A 17545-nucleotide genomic window follows, 5' to 3' on the forward strand; every position below is an offset into this window, starting at 1 on the left:
GGGGGATTCATGCCCTGGCATGAGAAGAGGGGCTTCACTGAGAAAGCTGGAGAAGGTGAGGAAGGAGTCCCCCAGGGGGCAAGGCAAGCGCAGGCGTTTCAGGCAGCGAGAGCCACCCGCACAAAAGCCGGAGGTCGCGGGATGCGTTCAGGAAGCACTTGCGGTTTATGCTGAAAGAGTAGGTGCAGTCCCTGTCTCAGTGGGACCAGCAGAGTTCCCAGGACGTGGGATCCAAATCCTTTGATATGTCAGTGCTTCCTGGAGGAGGAGGTATTTGAGCTGTGCGGTGAAGAAGGGGGAGCAGCCGTTTCATTGATGGAAACACCCAGCGCGCCGTAGGTGGCAAGTGAATGGATGGTGACGTCAGGAAGGACAGTGGCAGCATGCTGAGTAGGTTTGCTAGGAGCAGGGCCAGAGGAAGGAGGAACGAGGGATGAGCAGTGCCAGGTGTGGGGCCCACATCGAAATAACCGGCATCCTCTGGCAAAACCAGCGCGGTCAGAGAGGCCGTCGCCACTTGACGATCCCATCGGGACGTGCGCTTCTGGTCCCAGTGCTGGGGATGGGCCCTCCCTGGGACCAGAATGAGCGTGGGAGCCGCAAGCCTGGGTTTTTTGGAAATGAGCGTTTCATTAACTTTCTTTCTTGACTTTTCTTTAGAGCACTCAGTTCAGCCTCGTGCTCTGAGACCTAAAATAGCATTCTCCCGCTTGGATGGGTCTCAGGCTGGATTGTTCGGAAAGTAGTCTTACCAAATCACTGCCTCCCTAGCCCTGCTGGTGCAAAGATCCTTGTCAGCGGTCTCAGCGCCGGACAGTGTCAACCAGGGTCCTGGCCCTCGTCCTTTTTCTCCTATACGTATATCAAGATTGTCCCCTGAGTAGGCACAGCCTGAGGCCCTCTGCCAGGCACTGAGAATATAAAAGAATGGGATAGTTTGAAGGCTCCTGTCTTCAAGGAGGTGGAGGCAATTATAATAGAGTATGATGAGTGCGATGTTAGAGATAATGGAAAGTGCATAGAAACTCGGAGGTAGGGATAATTAATTCTGCCAAGTGGCACAGGAGGTGGGCTGAGGAAGGTGACATTTCAGTTAGGCATTCATTCATTCATTTATTCAGAAAATATTTATGGAGGGGCACCTGGGTGACACAGTTGGTTAAGCATCGTGACTCTTGGTTTCTGCTAAGGTTTTGATCTCAGGGTCTTGAGTTCGTGCCCCGAGTCGGTCTCCACACTCAGCGGGGAGTCTGAGATCCTCTCCCTTTCCCTCTGCCCTTCCTGCTCGTATATTCTCTCTCTCTCAAATAAATAAATCTTAAAAAAAAAAATACTTATGGAGTTCCCTCCATGTGCCAGATGTTGTTCTAAGCACTTGAGACACTTGACCGAACCAGAGATCCTTGCCTTGTGCTGCTGACCTCCCAGTAAATGTAAACAAACTAAAGTGTGTCGGATGTTGGAAGGTGGTAAGTGAGCCGGGGGCAGGGAGTGGGGAACACAAACGTGGCTACAGTTGCCCTAAGGATGCTAGGGTCAGAAGCATCCTGCCCAGAAGGGGCTCTCCTTGGCTCTCAGTGGACCCTGGGACCCCTAGTCACCTTGTCTGCTTTGGCTCACTGTCCTGCTGAAACTGCATCCCCGTATGGCCGCTGGCTGATTGCTCCTGAATCATTGCCTGAATCTGACCTCAGGGCCCTCCCCCGCATCCCCGCCCCTCTTCCTGCAGTCGTTCACCTTGGCATCTAGGAGTCAGCCGTACTTTATTGAGAGCACCAGAGGCTCGTTGATTCCTTCCAGATTTGGAGGAAGACATCACCTCCTATTTCCAAGACACTTGAACAGAGCCAAGTGTCAAGTGAGCAGCTCTCTGGCCGTGGTGCTGGGGGTGGATTTGGTGCCATCAGTGATGTAGGAGGCCTTCCCAGCTGTAGTAACATCAGCTAGGATGAGGATGGGGTGACATAATGCTCTGAGTCCTGTGGCGGGACTCCTCCCTTTGAATTTTGGGCCGTTTCTGTGGGGCGGCTTCTGTCCACGTGTTGGCTTCTCAGCTCCAGAGGGGACACGGCCATGGGTGCACTGGCTCTGATGCCGTGGTGCACTTTGCATACATTTTAATGTCACATAGCGATCTCTGGTCTTCAGCAGCTGCAGTGAGAAAACAGGGTCACCCATTGAAGAATGTCTAACTTAATGTTACATTTTCAGAAAAATAGGAAAAGGTGTAGAGAAATAAAGATTGAGTACACTTCCACCATCCCAAACACTACTGCTAACAAGGCTCTTTGGTATACATCCTTACAGACTCTGTGTGTGTGCGCGTGTGCCCATGCACACACGTGTGCACACCCCTGCTCGTATACACACATGCTAGGTTGAGCCATACCAGAGTGCTGCTTTTTGTAAGTCAAAAGAGGCCAAATTTTCACTTGATTCAACCAGATTGTTATAAACATACATAACAGGTACACACATATTTAAACAAAATGGGACCATACAGTAACATAGGTTTGTAAATTTATTTTAGCTGTCACTATGTCTTTGATCTAAAAACAGTGTGTCCGAGTGGTCAAGGGCATAGGTCCTGCATTCAGATTCAGTCTCCACTACTTACTTACCTGGACAGGTTACCCCTGGGCAGGTTCCTGAGGCTCCCTGTGCCAGGGTTTCTCCCCTTGTATAGTGGAGATACTCTGTGTCTTCTATATAGGGTTATGGTGAGGGCAGACGACTTAGCGTGTATGTGTGACATCATTACCATGTTTCCAGATAAGTAGAGAGGGCGTATTGTTTCACTGTAATTAGTACCCTATTAGTAGACATTACGCTATATCCATTACCCACCGTGAAGGTGACATCCTTGTACACACATCGAGAGAGTGACTGTTCACCCCTTTACACTTTAAATACTTGGGCTTTAAGGTTTTAGCTTTTTTATTCTCAAGAAATGTGATTGATATATAATATTGTATAAATTCAAGGCATACAACATGTTAATTTCTCCCATTTAAGTATTATAATTGCCATTGTATTGATAAAAGTTTAAGCAGGTTTTGTTTTTGTTTTGTTTTGTTTTTTTTGAAGGTTTTACTTATGTGTTTGGGGGGGGGAGGGACAGAGGGAGAGAGAGAGAATCTCCAGCAGACTCTGTGCTGAGCGTGGAGCCCGACGTGGGGCTCGATCTCATGACCCTGAAATCATCTGAGCGAAAATCAAGAGTCAGACATTTAACCAACTGAGCCACTCAGGAGCCCCAGGAAAGGTTTTAGTGTTTAAGAATCCTTATTAATGTGTTTCTAACTGAGTGGTGGGTATGGGGGAAGGTGACTTGGACTGCTGTGTATAATTCTGCGAGCGGGGCTCCCTGGGCCAGCCCCCACTTCGTTTGCTTTTTCACGCTCCGGAAGCATGTCCCCACTTCTGTGCCTCGATGGCCGGCCTCTCCACCCCAGCATCCCTCAAGGGGGCCCCAGGCCCCTCCTCAAGGCCAGTCATCTGGTTCTGTGGTTCTTCCTGCAAGCAAGGACGCCCACACCAGCCCTGCAGTCTTGGTCAGATACCCGCCTCGGGGCCCCCCACGCTCTGCGTGCATAAGGATCTCCTCTCTAACCGGCTGTGCACACAGAGCACTCACATCTGACTCATTTGTGAATTAACTTAGTACAGCACTTGACGCATAGGTGCTCAATATATGTTTGGTGGGTGAATTTCGTGAGTGAATAAAGTCACAGATGACTAAATTAATGGGGGCCAGTGGGGGCCAGATCCGGAAAGCCTTGAGTGGAGCATTTTCCCCATGTGCAGCAGCGAGCCCCTGGACACGCCTGGCATGGTTGGAGCTGTGCTTTAGGAAGGGGGTCTGGCCATTTGCAGCTCCCAGGAGCTGGTGACCCAGAGGCTGGGTGGGGGTTCACGCTGCCTGGGGCCCTTTGGGTGAGCCTCCCCCTCTTGAACCTGGAGGCTCCTATCCCCTACTTCCCTAAGGAGGGGCTCTCCTTCACTCGAGGAAGTGAGAGTTCTTGGCTACTGGGCTTTCGGAGGAAGTCCTATCAGAGCCTCACTGATGATGAAATCCACCTCCGGAATTAGCAACCACCACCTCTCCGCTTTTGCGGAGTGCTTAGCAGCTCCTCCCCAGCTTGTTATGATTCCCTGGGTTCTGGGCCAGAGTATCCATCAGGGCTCCTGTCTGCCAGCCAGGACATTCCGTGGCCTCCCCAGGGTGACCAGACCCTGCACTGCCCCTCCACTGTCTTCTCTTTGGCTCTGACCCGAGATCTGTGTGGCTGGGCTTTGGTTGTGTGTTGCTAAGGACTTCAGTTCCTGGGGGCTAGAGCTTGACACAGACCCGTGTGTCCTCTCAGTGGAAATGAGTCTGACTTGACCTTCCCAGGCCTGGAAGGCTAGAGCTCGGGATCAGTGGGGTTGCACCTGAAGCAAGATGTTGGCTCCAATCCTGGCTCTGCTGCTTACCAGCTGGGTCATCTAGCTAGCCAGGCATCCCAGCTAGCTGGGCAAGTCACTTAACTGTTCCAAGACTCAGTTTCCCCATCTCATCAGTGGAGTTAGCAGCCCTGGTGTGACCACAGGGTTAAATGACATAAATGCGTGCAAATGAGTCTGGGATCTGTTACAGGCCTTTGGAAAGGTTAATTGAATTAGAGAATCAGAGCTTGAACCACAATGAGGTGGAGACTATTCAGTCTGCGATTTAGGTAAGGAAATTCGAGATCCAAAGGTTGTGGGGCACCGGGGGAGTGGAAGGAAGTTGAAAAAAGAATTGAGAGGGAATCTGGACATTTTGCCTTATGCTCCCCCTGCTTCTCGCAGACTGCAGCCTCCGCCCGGCTCCCCGCAACACACACGCATCTGCCAAAGCAAGCCCCCATCAATTTCATGTCTCCTTCCTGAAAGGCCTCATTGAAAAAGAAGCACACAGAAGTGACCAAGTGTATCAGTATCGATTCCATGGAGGTCCAAGCAGTTTCTAAAGCTGGAAGGCAGTGGGAAGGACGGGAAGAGTTAGCAGGAGAAGCGCGGAGGGGATGGGGGAGAATTGGGGGGCGGGGAAGAGGAGGCAGAGAGGGCTGCCTTCATGTCTTTCTTCAAGCTGCTGTGGAATGGGCCTTCGGTGCTGCTCTCTGGCAGGCCCCTGTGTTCCCTAGTCCATGCAGCAACCCCCCCCACTTTCCTAGACAACACTTCTGCCTTCTCCCCCACCCTCACTCTCAGCCCCTGACCTTGCTTCCTGTTTCAACTGTGAAAAGAGACGCAATCCTGAGAAAGCTTGCACAAGCCCCTGCCAGCCATCTGTCGACACCTGTGTCCATACTCTGTGACCTAGGCTGGTGCTCGGCAGGGTGCCCGGCTCCTACTGTGCACTAGCCCCCTTCCCCCTTCCAGTGACATTCCATTCCCTCCCCTCCCCTCAGATCCATACAAACATGTTGTAATTTCTCCCATTCAAAACAAGGCAACATGGACCCCGCCTCCTTCTGTCTCAGCCCCTTGCTGGCCCTCACTGCCTCCAGCTCCCCTTCTTCCTCTCTCCAAGTCCCCTGTCAGGCTCTGTCCCCTTTCGCTCTACCCAAAAGCCCTGCTGAAGGTCACCACGATGTTCAACCCAGTGGGTCAGTTTTCAGCTCTCATCTGCTTGATCTGTTGACAGCTTTCACAACTGATGGCTCCCTGTTGAAATACATCTCCTCGTCTGCCTTCCGGGGTGCCACACTCCTGGCTTTCCTTGTAGCTGTGGGCTGTTTCTTTTCTGTTTCCACTCCTCGCTCCCCCCAACTCTTGAATGTCAGGTGCCCTCAGGCTGTCCCCAGAGGTCTCATCTGCACTCACTCCTTGGTGATCGTACCCATCCTTAAATCCCATCTATGTGTGGACTGCTACCAGATCACCTGATTCAGCTCATACATCTTCCGAATTCCAGGATTGCACCCCGCAACCCCTCCACGGCTCATTAGATGTCCATTTGGTATCTGATGGGCATCTCGTTGTAACACGCCCCCAGATCAGCTCCCGTCTGCCCCAGACCTGCTTCTCCTTTGGTTCTCTATCTTGGTGATGACAACACGGTCCCAGACACTGCTCTGGCAATTAATCATGGTGCCACCCTTGACTCCTTCCTTCCTTTGTCACACCCCACATCCAAGTCCTCTGCCAACCACGTCATCTCTACCTTCACAATATATCCAAATCCATCCACATCTCAGCACTTCCACCGCGACCAGCCTGGTCTGGGGCCCCATCATCCCTGTCCTGAATTAATTCAGCCACATCTCAGCTGTTCTCTCCTGCTTCCCTGCATGTCCCCACAGTGTCAGCACAGCAGCCAGAAGGGGGTCCCCTAAAAAAGGAGTCTGATCATGTCACCCTTCATTCAAAAACTCCTAGGGGCTCCTGTCTCCCTCAGAACAAAGGCTGGTCTTTGCAATTAGCCCACATGACCCCTTGTGATTGGTTTCTCCCACCTCCTAACTCTGACCTCGACCTGGGGGCTCCAGCCACAGTTAACGTCCCTCCTGCCAGGTGGGCTCTGCCTGGAACTCCTCCTGTCTCTCAGCTTGCTTCCTCATCACCCTCTGTCACCTTCCATTGCAGCCTTCCCTGGTGATCCCCGTGTAAGGTTATGACACCAGCCCCATTCTTGGCCCTAGAGCACCTATCACCATCACAAACACCATAGATTCTATTTAGCGATTCACTTGTCAGTCACTCTCATTCGAATGTAAGGTCCATGAGGCAGGGGCACCTGGGTGGCTCCATTGGTTGGGCGTCCGACTCTTGATTTTTGGCTCAGGTCATGGTTGCAGGATCATGGGATTGAGCCCCGTGTCCCTTGGGCTCCAAGCTCGGTGGGGAGTCTGCTTGTTGCTCTCCCTCTGCCCCTCCCCCTGCTCACGCACTCTCTCAAATGAATAAATAAAATCTTTTAAAAAAAAGAAAGATCCATGGGGCAGAGATGTGTTGGTTTTGGTGCACAGTTGTATTCCTGGAGTAGTGCCCAGCACACGATAGACCTTCAGGAAATATGTGTCGAATGAATGGGTGAATGTGTAAAGATTTTGGAGCAGTTGCTTCCTGAGTTTAGGGAAGACTGGAGATTGGGATGGTCCCTAAGAATCAGGTGAAATACAGAAAGAGGTGCCAGAAAGCTGGGCTTGGGGATCTTTGCGAAGAAAATAGATGACCATCTGGATGGGGCTGGTTCTATAGTTGGCCAGACTACAAGGGAGGAGAGCTATTTTTCCGAGCCTTATGTAACAGATGTGGTTTTGTGTAAATCACACTTCTGTAAATGGAATCCTATTTTAAATGCACTAGCAGAGATTGCTATTTAAAGGAATCTGATGCCAAATTCTTTTGTAAAATGAATAATCTCCTAATTTGTCCTGAGTGTCAATTCATATTTTCCTTCCCCCCAAAAATGTATATGGACTTAAATCAAAGTATGCTTGTCTGGGGTGAGGAAACCTACGTGTCCCATTTTTCCCACTGTCTGTGTTATTCCCTTTCTCTTTGCCTGCGTTCTTCCCCTGCTTCATTTCTGCTTCTCCTTTGGCTGAGCTGTTTTTTTTCCTTAGACTCTGACATAGAATGTTTTTTGTAGCATGACCAGAATGAAAGAGCACATTGAACAGTGGCCCCCTCCCAGACCAAACGGATGCAGTCTGGGGGTGGAGCAGAGGAGCCCATCAGGGGTGTGTGAATGTGTACTGGGGGTTCAGGGTTAAGTTCTCAGGTGAGAGTCATGCACAGCCGAGTTAGGGACCCATTGACCAAAGAGACAACCATATGTTATTTGCCCTTCTTGTATCCGAGCTTACCCTCTACAGGACTGAGGAGGCTGGGTGAACATCCCCTTTATGGTTTTGCCAAAGTTGGCCGGTGTGAATCTGGCTGTAGATTGTTATAGGACTGGCTGGAGTTCGGGGCTCAGGAATATCCCCTCTTGGTGCATCACCCAACCTGCTGACATCTTAGAAGAGAGCAAGGTCCTGTGGCCACCCTACTTGGTGGAGTTTTGTCCCAGTGCTCTCCAGAGGGTCTCTTGGCAATGAACTTGGGCTTCGCAGGCCCACCACCCCAATTTCTGTTTCCCTTCAAACCAGAACGTGGTCTCTGGGGGAACACAGCTGTGTGTTAAGGGTTTGGTGGAAGGTGTGGCACCATCTAAGACCACAGCCTGCTTCCTGAAAACAGTGGAAGGTTGACTCGTTTAAAGGTTCTTTGGCCTCGGGTCAGATTTCCACTCTAGGTTTTCTGACACATTTCTCCTTTTGGTTCTCATTGGACCAAGAGATCGTAACACCTGCTTGCAGGGCAGGTTTGACTTTTTATAAGACAAGATGAATCTGCCTTTGAGATAACAAGTGTGTCGAGGTCAGAGCAGACGCTTAGTGAAGCAGTTGGCTTTGGCGAACTGTTCGGTTATAGCCAGCTAACTAGCAGGATGTAGAGTGTGGGCCTGACTGAGAAGGACAGGTGCAAGCCCTGCTGTGTGGCTTGACCTCTCTGAGCCCACTGGTTTATAAAATGCACCCTGCCTCCCTTCCCCGGGTTTTCTCGGCATCAGGGAGACAGTGGATATGAAAGCTCTTTGACACCGGGAGGGACTAACGCAAAAACTGGAAATGCTCTTGCCATTATTATTCAAGCAAACCTGGTATTTACACATTTGAATGAGCCAAACAGGGAAATTGGGAATGTTTAAAGTTACAGAACTATTTGCTAGACTCAAATAAGAAAGCTGTCTTCGCATAGCCACCCCCTTGTCAGGTGGGGTTCTGTTTGTTTATAAACCCCCGTTCCTGAGGATCCGCTCTGGGTTGTGTGAAGATCTGGTTGGACCCCAGAAGATCAGGACCACACTAGATTCTAGATTCCTCAGCTGGGAGAACGCATGAGGAGAGTTCTTCATGTGGCTTTATTTGGGACCATTTGTGGTAGAGACTGGAGGTAGGGGCCACTTATATAGTGAAGTGGGCATGAGATGTGGGTGTGTGTGGTAGAAATAGAACCAGAAATAGAGATCTGAGGGAGAAACGGCAGACCTCGGCACATCTGGATACAGTAAGTGCTTCCTGGCTTGTTCACTGGACAGATGGAACAGGTCTCTGGAAAGACACAGAGGCGGGGATGAGTGGGTGGTTCCTATGCCCAGGGACCCCCCCGTCAGCCAGGCACCACCTCCTTGGGTCTTGAGATAGTGGGAGAAACGTTGCTCTGTGTTACTGAAAGAGAAGAGACAAAACCGACCTCACAGAAAGCTGGGAAGACACTGGGGAGAGGAGAGGCGGGGGGAGGGGAGGAGAGGAAGCTGGCAGTGCTGGTGGTTTGGGGAAAGATGCAGCGCAGGGTTTCCGCTCTTGCTGAGCAGCTGTCTCTCTCTGGAAGGCGAAGGGCGTCGCGAACGGCCACTCCAGCCTGGCCCGTGAGCAGTGAATGATCAGGATACGTCTGATGGGACAGCCCAGGGCTCCACTTTGTAGGCAGACGTGCCTAGAAAGTGACCGTGACGCGTTCTCTGGGCCAACGCCCGTGAGCAGAGGCCTTGCAGTTTGGGTTGCTTGGGAGACAGAACAGATGCTTCCTCTGTGAGGAGACGAGCAGAACTCTGGCAGAGGGGTTGTGGGCCCAAAGCCACAGCCCCCTGCAGGTGGGCAGAGAGGACATGGGCCTGGAGACCCAGGGTCTCAGCACCTAGCCCTCTTGCCCTGCCTCCTAGTGCCTTCCGCAGGCCGAAGTGCCCCCTCCACCCCGAGACGGCTGGGGTGTGGAGCAAAGGAGTGGCCCTCCTCAGAAACTGGGCTGCCCAAGTCTGGCAGTGTGGGCATGGGTTCCTAGGTTGGAGGATGAAAGTATGGGTCCTGTGGCAATCTTTGCCTGAGGTTATGGCAGGATGGCCTGGCGGAAGGGGACTCTTGGGCAGCAGTAATTATAAATTAGGGTAGTAAGACTGGAACCACGGAGGTGACAGTAGACAGAGCGTGTTGGCTTCTTCTCCAGGTCAGCAGGGACAAGGTGGGGTCCCTTCCCTTTCTGTCATCGTCCCTGTGGTGAATGGTCTGATTTGGAGCCCGTAGGTGGAAGTTCTGGGGATCTTTGGGGATGCTGAGCCATGGGGGGCTCCCAGTGTGGTGGCAGAGGAAACAAGGGTAGGAGGGGACATGCATAACAGCGAGGTGATGGGATGACCTGGGATGGCCTCTCAGATGATTGCAGGTGTGGGGAGGGGCATTCTAGGAAGGAGGCTGGGCTCTCACTTTGTCCCTTGGAGTAAGAGGAGCCTTGGGACTAGTAGTGAGGGGCAGACAGGAGAGGGGTCTTGTGTAGAAAGGGAAAGTGACCGTGCCAGGATTCATGAGTGTCCTGGATCATTTTCAGAGAAGGAAGGATAGGTGCAGGCACACCTTGGAGATACTGCACGCTTGTTCTTGTTCGGTCCCAGACCACCGCAGTAATGCGAATATCATAATAAAGTGGGGTCAAATGAAGTTTTTGTTTCCCAACGCATGTAAAAGTTACGTTTATGCCGTGCTGCAGTCTGCTAAGTGGACAATAGCATTATGTCTAAAAACAAAATGTATATGCCTTAATTAAAAATACTTTATTGTTAAAAAATGCTAACCATCATCTGAGCTTTCAGTAAGTTGTAATCACTGATCACAGATCTCCCATAACACATACAATAATAATGAAAAAGCTTGAAATATTGCAAGAATAACCAGAATGTGACCGGAGACACCAAGTGAGCAGATGCTTTTGGGAAAACGATGCTGATAGACTTGCTTGATGCAGGGTCGCCACAGACCCATTAATTAATTAATTAATTAATTAATTAATTTTTTAAACCCATCAATTTCTTTAAAAAAATTGCAGTAAAGCAGTAAAACAAAGTGCAGTAAATCAAGGCATGCCTGTAGCTGTCTCTGGCAAAAGAGGTGTTTGTTGCAGCCCCTCCGCCCTCATTCTGGAAAGATCCTGTGCCTTTGTGTTCTCCTCATCCATAGGACCCTGTCTAGGGAAGGAGAACCAGCCTCGGAGCTGCCATTCTGATGGGAACACGGTGGGAGGGCCTGGAGGGGAGGCTGGTGATGAGGAACGTGCGCCCACCCCCCCAGGCCCTGGGAAGGAGGGATGTTCGTTTTGTCCAGACTGCCTCCCACTCTGCCTCCCATCCCCTCCTCCCTGCACAGACATCTGCCTCCATCACTCACCCGCAGTGACTCTGGCCCTGGTCCCCAGTGATGTCATGTGCAGTGGCTCATTCTCGGTCCTCACCCACCTGCCCCTGCAGCACTGTCTGAACCCACTCTCTTCACCAAGAGGGGTGACCCCCACCGCTCGATCCCCCTCCTGCCTCACTGGCTGTTTCTCTCAGTCTTCTTCCCCCGTTCCTCCATTGCTCCGTTCCTCCCAGAATCACGGGCTTAGAAGGCATAGGGGGCCTGGAAGTCCATCTTGTGTCAACATTCTTCTATAACAGCTAAACACCTGCAGCCCAGGCCAAGCATCAGGGCCCACCTGCCAAAGTCTCCTTGTCCACCGCTTGCCAAACTTGCTTTCTTTATCTTTAGAGCCGGGTCTGTTGAAATATTATTGTTGAGGTCCAGTTCTCTGGGTTTCAACAGTCACATGCAAAGAGGTAACCTCCACACAATTGAGACTGAGGGTAGGACCGTCTGTCCTCCCCCACATTCCCTCCTGCACCTCCGTAACTACCCCTTCTTCCACCCTCAGCCCCTGGCAACCAGTGACCTGGATTTTTTTTTTTTTTAATTCCTCTAATTCTAACTTCTCCAGAATGTCCTATAAATGGAATCATGCAGTCTGTGGCCTTTTGAGTCTGGCTTCTGTCACTTGACATCATACTTTGAAGATTCACCCGTGTTGTTGGCGTTAATCAGTCGCTCGTTCCTTTCTATCTCTGAGTAGCTTCTCGTGGTGTGGCTGTAGCGCCTTGTTCATTCGTCCCCAGGTTGAAGGACGCTGGAATCGTTTCCAGTTTGGAGGATGATGGAAACGGAACACAGCTTCTCTTAATCCCCACTGGCGGGTTGCACCGGAGCCCTGAGGCCCCTCTACTTCCAAGGTGCTGGGGGTTGAAATATTTAAAGACCTCTGTGACCTTTCTTGCCCAACCCTGCTTCCTGCCACCCTTGCCCTGATTTCTATTCTCTTATCGAATCTTGTGTGGTTCTCCACCCTCGTTGGTTTGCTTTGCACACCCCCCCCACCATTATCAGTATTCCTCTTGGATGGGGCACCTGGAGCAGCAAGCCAGATCTGGTGCCCCGAGGCATGTCTGGCGCAGGGTGGGATAAGTCCGTACTCCCCAGTGCAGCTGAAAGCCATAAAACCAAGGACTGGCTCTTGTTCTCGATCATATAATTCTGTTGATACAGCTCAAAATGAAATGAGCTTCTTGAATTCTATGTTATGCTAGAGGCCACACCATACCGTTAGCTCACTTACTGGGAACTCATTAGGGACTTAACCTACCATCTGACCACGTGCAGTTGAATCACCCACGGTCACACCCTTCCGCTGTCGCCCAGACACATTGGCAGTTGCTCCAGACATTGCGTAGCTCCGTCGCTGTGCCTTCTGCATACCCTCGCTGGTAAACGTGGGGGAGGACACAGGTCTGGGTCACTGTCGGCACCCCTTACCCCAAGGTGATGGTAGCCAGTAATCAGCACCTGCAAACAGGGACAGCTACCCTCATGGCTCTTCCTCTCTGGCCTTGGGACTGGCAAGCTTTTCCTGCAAAGGGTCAGATAGTAAACGTTTTCGGATTTGTGGCCACATGCTGTTGCTTCCTCCTCCCCCTCCCTTCGTCCACTTCCTTTTAAAAATGTAAAAACCAACCTTAGCTCACAGGCTGTGCTGGCACACACACAGCCTGCAGGCCAGATTCGACTGATGGTCAGTGGTTTGCAACCCTGGTCCTCTAGTTTCTTGTCCTTGTTTATGAGATGTTATAAACAACTTTGTTAAATGTATCGATGCTGGAAATTCAGACACACACCCCATCTACTTGATTTTTCTGAAACGTTGCCCTAGGGTCTAGAAGGCACATCACCTTTGCCTGCTCCCTTCATCCTTGTGTGTTACTCATCCAAGTCAGAAGCTCAAGCTCCCTCAGTACCGGGGTCTCTCTGACACTCTACTAACTCGCTTTGGGTTTTCCCTTTTATTGCTCCTTTTTGCCTCTTTCAATTCAAAGATCCTTCTGGACAGAGAAGAGAGGCAAAATAGGAGTTTCTCATCCACAGTGCACCACTGTCCGAAAGCAGTGTGCCCCTCCCTCCTTCTTCTTTTTGCTTTTCGTGTGATAAGACAGCCATTTTGGGTATCCTACACGTTTTCTGGAAGCTTCATCTCATTTTGGTTTTCGCTTTCTGATAACCACTCCTCAGGCTGTGCCATTGAGACGTAGGCATAAGGAGCTTGCACACCCGTACTGGTTTCTTTTTTTCATAAAGCATTGCTGAAATTGCACAGTCAGAGGAGAGGGAAGAAAAGAATGGGAAGAGGAAGGATGATGGTCCTCATCTCCCTTCAAATGGTTAACTCTTGGTTGCCAAGGTCCACTTTCTTTCAGCTTGTGCTGTCCAGCAGCACCTAGGTCAGCACCCCACACCCAGGCAGGGTGGTCCTGCTGCACGGGTTGTCCGTCCCAGTCTGTGCAGAAGGCTGGGCTTGTGGAGCTCATGGTCTTGCAGCCTAGGCGGTGGCATTCAGTCAAAGTCATGATTCCTCAGTGTTTTCCAGTTTAAAAAAAAAATTATCTTAGGGGATGCCTGGGTGGCTCAGTCGGCGAAGCATCTGACTCTTGATTTCAGCTCAGGTCATAATCTCGGGGTTGTGAGATCGAGCCCTGCATTGGACTCTGCGCTTCGCTGGGAGTCTGCTTGAGATTCTCTCTGTCTCTCTCCCTGTCCCTCTGCCCCTTCCCCTGCGTGCACGTGCTCTCTCTCAAATAAATTAATTAAATCTTTAAAAAAATTATCTTACACGAAACCTCAAATCCACCATCTTACCGATTTAAAGTGTATAATTGAGCAGCATTTCGTGCATTCATGGTGTCATGCAACTGTCACTATCTAAGGTCAGAACGTTTTCGTCACCCCGAAAGGAAACCCCATCCCCATCAGCCACTCCCTACCCCTCCTCCTCCGGGTGCCTGGCACCCACCATTCTTCCTCTGTCTCTTCGAATTTGACTATTTTAGGTATCTCTGATACGTAGAGTCAAACAGTATCCATCCTTTGGTGTCTGCCTAACATCACTGAGCCTAATACCCTCCAGGTTGGTCCATGTTGTGGTGGGTGGCGGGATTTCCATCCCTTAAAAAGGCTGAAGTAAAGAGACCTTGGCTTGTTTGTACATTGCTCTGTGGAGGAACACTTGGATTGCTTCCACCAGTGTTTTCCACTGTGAGCACTAGTTTCCTCAGCTGTATCCTGGTGCCCCACCATCCTGGCCAACCCCCTCCTCCCAACACAGGTTTGTACACCTTGCCAACTACAGAAGGGATTGACATTTTTTAAACTTCTCAACTTCTTTTTTTTTTTTAAGATTTTATTTAGAGAGAGAGAGGGCGGGGGGGGCAGAGGGAAAGAGAGAATCTTAAGCAGGCTCCGTGCTAAACATGGAGACAGATGTGGGCCTCAATCTCACGACCTTGAGATCATGACCTGAGCCAAAATCAAGAGTGGGACAGTTAACCGACTGAGCTGCCCAGGTGCCCCAGCAAGATTTTTAATTGGAGAACTGTGAGGGACTTGGAGGAAGGAGGAGATGGGAGCACTCACGCCATTGAGCACTGATAAGGAGGTCTGCCTGGAGAGGACTGGGCAGGCAAGGCCTTCTCCATGAGCCCATCTGAGCGCTGGGCACAGTGTGTGCTTACTGAGGGGAACGGCAGGATAACACAGCCCCTGCCCTCATGGGGAAAGACACCGAGCAAATGAACAAACAAGAGAATTTCAGGTTGTGAGAAGAGCCTCTGCAGGAAGTAACCAGGGTGGTTGAGTTGTGGTAAAGAGATCCTGCAGGGCAGGGTGTGGGGAGATGCCGTAGATTAGACAGGCTGCCTAGGGGGTGGTATCTGAACAGCCTGGAGAAGGAGGGGAAGCTAGCCTCATAGATGGGAAGAGGACCCGTCCAGCCATAAGGAGCATGAGACAGAAAGAATTAGAAACATTTGAGGAATGGGGCGCCTGAGTGGCTCAGCTCATGATCCCAGGGTCCTGGGATGAGCCCCTCGTCGGGCTCCCTGCTCTGCTCCTCCCTCCCCCTCTGCCCCTCCCCCGGCTCGTGCTCTCTCCTCTCTCACTCACTCTCAAATAAATAAAATCTTAAAAAAAAAAAAAAGATGTTTGAGGAACAAAAAGGGAGCAGTGTGGTTGGGGCATAACAAGCAGTGGGGGAGAGCAAGAATGGATGCTTGGCTGCATGGGAGCGGGAGGCCGGCCCTGAGCAGGGGGGTGACCTCATACGAGGTACACAGATCACTCTGACTGCTGGGCACAGAGCAGCTCGGGGAGGACCAGTCCATTTGGGATATTTCAGTGGCCCAGTGGGGACATCCTAGTGGTCTGGGCTTGAGTGGAGGCAGAAGAGTGGAGAGAAGCGAGGGGTCGGGGTGGGAAGGACAGTATGACTGACGGCTGGATGGCAACACGGGGAGGCAAAGGCTCATTAAGAAGGACCCGGAGGGGGACTGGGAGAGAAATACATGGATGGGCATGCTGGAGGGGGACCAGATGTCAGGGTGGAAAGTGAGGCAGGCAGGTGGACGGCACTGGCTGGTCATGGGGCTGAGGGTGGCACAGTGTGGGGAGTCGAACCGGGTTGCAATCCTGGCCTCACCTGCCCTTGCCTGGGGTACCTTGGGCAACTTGACTCAGAAAATAAGGGGTCAGATTCCATGTCTTCCAGGGCCGAAGCGGGGATCGGAAGCAAACCCCCCGAGTGTAGGCCTGGCGGAGGCTCTGCTGCTGCCACTAATCTGACAGCAGTGCCGACCGCTCCACTCTTATTTCTGATCAAGAGAAGATTCCAGGGGCGCCTGGGTGGCTCAGTCGGTGAAGCGTCTGCATTCGGCTCCGGTCATGGTCTCAGGGTCCTGGGATCCAGCCCCGCGTCAGACTCCCTGCTCAGCAGGGAGTCTGCCTCTCCCTTTCTCCCTCTCTCTGCCTCTCCCCCTCATGCTCGTGCTCTCTCTCACTCTCTCTCGCTCTCTCTCTCTCTCAAATAAATAAAATATTTAAAAAGGGGGGGGAGATTTAAAAAGACTCATGGGACATCAGCTGCCAAGGACCACAGCCAGGACCCCAGTGGTCTCTATGCTGAAGGCACCCTGTGTGGAAGAACGCGTTTCCTCTTCCGTGCCTCGATTGTCCTTTCCCCAGGCTCTCGTAACCTCACCTTGGTTCTGAGCTCTGCTGTCCTCGCCTAGGCTCGATGAACTATGAATGAATGGAAGCGGTGCCCACCTTTTCCGGGATGTGCCGCAGCGCCCTCCTGTGTTTCCGTCTGTCCTTCCCCGTCGCCGGCCTCAGCCCTCCCCAGACGCGGCTGACTGCCCAGAGGGTCCCTTTCTGCGGCAGGCACTTGGGAAGAAGGTTCTCTCAGCCCTGTGTTGGCTGAGCTGGGCTTGTGGAGGCCATGGCAGGGACGCAGGCTGGTTGATGAGAAGGATGAGGCCCCTGAGACCAGGTTGTAGGTGTTAAAAGGCTCTGGTCTGTTTGCCTCAGGCTTCCAAACCTGATGAGGGGAAGCACTCTGTAAGGTGTCCCCAGCCCTCCGAGTGGGTAGTCATCCCCCTGGCCATTGGTGGTTGCCACCTGAGCCTTTGCTCGGCCACCTACGCCCTGCGTACTCTACATTTACTTTCTCTGCCTCTGTTCCATCTCACTTTCTCCTTTCCCCTTCTGCCCCACCTGGTCCCACATTTCCCTCCACATGGCCCTGACCCCCCCGCCCCAAATCCCCGCGCGGCCCTGCCATGGAACCTTTGCGAGCCAGCCTAAGCGTGGACCCCCTGCCAGGCGCTGTGTGCGTAACGGGCAGTGCCCAGCAGAAGCAAGGCCCCACAGTTTTCCATCGGTTACAGCCTGGCCGAGGCTGCCCTGAAGGAGTGGAGGATGGGGCAGGGGGGAGGAGGAGGAGGGGCTGGGAGAAAGTCACCCTTCCCGCGGTGCCTGCTGATAATTGGCTCTCCGGAACCAGCTTAGGACACAAGGGCCAGCTGGGCCAGGAAGCCGTGTACAATGGCGCTCTTTCAGGGGGCACTCTGCGTGGTCGTAGGTCCTGTGTGACTCCAGGGAAATCTGGAGCACAGCCTGTTCTCAGAGGATGTTCTCTCACCTAGACCGGAGGTGAGAAATTGAGCCCCGACTTCCCACCCGTGGCCCTGGGAGGGTCCCCGCAGGCATTGCCCGGTTCAGAACCTGATGATTTCCTTCAGGGAGAGTCTCTGGATGGGAGGAAATGGGAGCAGATTTTCTCAAGACACCAT

At 52.0% G+C, this 17545-nt stretch overlaps 1 protein-coding gene across 2 annotated transcripts in view; it reads left to right on the forward strand.

The window, feature by feature from the left end:
• Nucleotides 1-17545, forward strand: part of HIP1 (huntingtin interacting protein 1) — a 148460-nt gene that overhangs the window by 75517 nt on the left and 55398 nt on the right. The window lies entirely within an intron of this gene.

Source organism: Ailuropoda melanoleuca, chromosome 10 (genome assembly GCF_002007445.2).
Source record: "Ailuropoda melanoleuca isolate Jingjing chromosome 10, ASM200744v2, whole genome shotgun sequence".
NCBI lineage: Eukaryota > Metazoa > Chordata > Mammalia > Carnivora > Ursidae > Ailuropoda > Ailuropoda melanoleuca.